Genomic DNA, 3,338 nt, shown 5'->3' with positions numbered 1-3,338 from the left:
ACCATGCACTTTGTGGTAGAGGCAGTGGCTCACACCTTTAATCCCAGCTCTTTGGATGCAGAGGCAGCAGGATCTCTTGGAGTGTGAGGCCAGCCTTGTCTACAGAATGAGTGCCAGGAGAGGATCCAAAGCTAAACAGAGAAAACCCATCTCCCAAAAACAAAAAACAAAGAAAAGGACCACCATGCACTCGGAGGTGGAGGCATTGGCACACCCCTTTAATCCCAGCACTTGGGATGCAGAGGCAGGGGGATCACTGTGAATTTGAGGCCAGCCTGGTCTACAGAACAAGGGCCAGGATAGGCTCCAAAGCTACACAGAGTAACTCTCAAAAACAACAACAAAACAAAAAAGAACACCACGCACTGGTTGGTGGAGGTAGTGGCACACACCCTTAATCACAGCACTTGGGATACAAAGGCAGATGGATCTACTGATTTTGCTGCCAATATGGTCTACAGAGAGAGTTCCAGGACAGCCAGGGAAACCTGTGTAGTGGTATTTTTATTATATATTTTAGGGTTTGAGGGGTGGTGAGAGACAGGGTTTCTCTGATGCTTTGGAGGCTTGTCCTGGAAATTGATCTTGTACACAGGGCTGATCTCGAACTCACACAGATCTGCATGCCACTGCCTGTCTCTGCCTTCTGAGTGCTGGGATTAAAGGCGTGCACCAACACTGCCCTGCTGCCTGTCTGGTGTTATACAATTAAGCCTGTTTGAAGCTCAGAGGGTGGAGATTGCCACCAGGTAACCATAGAGTTCTGGAGGGCAGGACAGACAGACAGGATGTGAGGTAGCTGGGCAGAAACAGGAGAAATTGGAGGAAGTTGTTCTTCTCTGCTGAGCCACTAAGGAGGTTCTGGCTGTAGCAGGCCACACATGACCAGAGTTAAAGTAGAGGAACCGTGTGAACAGCACGTGGCCACATCCAGCACGCCTCGGAACTAGCAGCTATGGATGTAGATGCTGACCAGTTTGCAGAGAGCCTGTCATTCCTGCGTGATATCATCTATGAGGCCGACTTTGTGAGTCTTGACATACAGGTCACAGGACTGCATTCAAACTCGTCCCAGCCCCAGCAGATCAGTCTCTTTGATTTGCCATCTGAGTGGTATATGAAGACCCGGCAGAGTTTTGCAGCAATTTACAGTATGTCGGACTGGATTGTCTGTGTTTTCCAGCATCAAAGGAGAATCAAACAACTATGTAGCCCATTCCTGTAACTTCTTTCTCTTCCCTACAATGTTTGGGAACTTGGTCTCAGAGTTCTCTTTCCAGGCATCTAGTGTTCAGTTTTTGAATCAGTATGGCTTCGACTATAACAAGTTTCTCAAAAATGGAATCCCATACATGAATGAAGAGAAGGAGAAGAAGCTAAGGGAGAGCATCTTGAGAGGGAACTGGAGAGTCGGAAGTTCTCTGGATATAAACCAAATTAAGGTGGTAATTGACAAGGTGACTAGGTGGCTGGACCTGGCTGAGGAAGGTGACAGGATGACTCTTCCTGGTATTGCTGGGTTCCAAGCCTATGAAGTCCTAATGGTCCTGAGGCAGGCCCTCCCTGACATCTGGATAGTGCTGAAAGATGAAGGGGTGATTGTGAAGAAGGTCAGTCAGCCTCATCGCTGGTACCTTGAGAATGACTCTTGTGATCAAATCAGGTGTTGGAGGCAAGAGATTCTGCTCTCTGCAAGGGGCTTTTAGGGCTTTATCGAGATGTTGGTGAGAGCCCAGAAGCCTCTGATAGGACACAATATGACGATGGACCTACTGCATCTCCATGAGAAGTTCTTCAAACCTCTTCCAGAAAGCTACGATGAGTTTAAGCAGAACATCCACAGCCTGTTTCCTGTCATCATTGACACCAAGAATGTGACAAAAGACATCTGGAAGGAATTGCATTTCCCAGAAGCCTCCATCCTGTCAGAAGTGTATGATGTGCTGAGCAGTGACTTGAATCCCACTAACAATTCTGGACCAGAGATTATTCATGGAAGAGAGTGTGAAAAATATGCTGAGAACAAGTACTCCCATAAAGCCGGAAACGATGCCTTCCTCTGTGGGTCAATTCTCTTGAAAGTGGCTCACTTGATCCTGGAGAAGTTGCATGGTTCTGGTTCTGTGGATGAGATCACCTTCTCACAATACCTGGCCGTACTGGATCCCTATGTGAACCAAGTGAATATTATCTGAGCTGGGGTTCCTACAGTTAATCTTTCTGGCCCAGATTAACCCAGTGTGCGGCCTCCTGTACTCATCCTCACCATCAAGAGGTGACCTTGCTTGGTGGGCTCACCAAACATCAGGTCTAATGTGAGTTCCAGAATCTTTGCAAGTTCGATGTCAGGTGGTTCACCAAAACCAGTTTCTGCTCCTGACCAATAAGTTTAAGGATGCCCGCAGTGTTTTGAAGGAGTCCAGGAGACACCCAACCCTGCAGGTCTTCTTATACCTCTACTGGAAACATTCCACATCACCTGCCTGTTAAAAGTCTGCAGCATCATCACCACCTGCGCCATAGTTGCATTTGTCCTGGGCAGATCCAGCCGCAGCAGAATGTATTGATCCTCGACTACTGCGCTAGCTTCCTGGGATGGCCCACATGACTTGTCTGTATAAACAAGTTTGTTTTCAGGAAAAATAAAAATATATATTTAATATAGATGAAATTTGTCATTTAATTTTCTTGTAGTGACATATTGTGAAGGGGAAGTGCTTCTGTGTCTGTGTTTGTCTTATTAGATGATAAAGTACTGATTGGCCATTGAGCTAGCAAGTTAGGTGGGACCAAGAGTCAAAAAGGATTCTGGGAAATGTAGTAAAGAAGTGGTGATCCACACAGGAAGTGACAGGGAGACTCATATACAAGCAAGGGTAAGAAGGAAGTCAACCTCTTCTCTCTTCCTCCTGGTGTGTGCTCTGGAGTTGCCATGTGATCCTATGGCAATAGAGGGTGCCAGCTGAAGGCATCCTCAATAAGATAAGTCTTATAAAATATATAGATTTCAGATAAGTTAGACTGAGCTAGCAGATGAGAAAACCTAGTCATTGGCTGAGTAGAGTTTGTAGCTAAGATAAATAAGTCTCTGTTTGTCACTTGGGACCTTAACGTGGTATTGGGCAGAACTTGGGTGGCCTGGCATAAAACACCCATGTGGTGGCAATGTTCAGGTGGCTTTGGAGGAATACTTATTGTTAGAGAATGGTGTCAGTGAGTGGGATGACCCCATGCCCCAAGGATCCCAGAGGAAGTGGGAAACCTGCCGGTGGGCAGCATAGGAGCAGCTTCCATGCACTTGCACCATCCCGTGCTCTTGGGTTTTGGACTTGGTGCTC

The 3,338-nt window shown here is 46.8% G+C and overlaps 1 pseudogene; it reads left to right on the top strand.

Annotated features, from left to right (window-relative positions):
- The first annotated feature begins 955 nt into the window (after positions 1-955).
- LOC100758238 lies at positions 956-2,567 on the top strand (annotated as a pseudogene).
- The last annotated feature ends 771 nt before the right edge of the window (positions 2,568-3,338 follow it).

This window comes from Cricetulus griseus, chromosome 8 (assembly GCF_003668045.3).
Source record: "Cricetulus griseus strain 17A/GY chromosome 8, alternate assembly CriGri-PICRH-1.0, whole genome shotgun sequence".
In the NCBI taxonomy this organism is placed as follows: domain Eukaryota; kingdom Metazoa; phylum Chordata; class Mammalia; order Rodentia; family Cricetidae; genus Cricetulus; species Cricetulus griseus.
The sequence above is the reverse complement of the archived record's forward strand: the minus strand, read 5'-3'. Positions and strand labels throughout refer to the sequence as shown.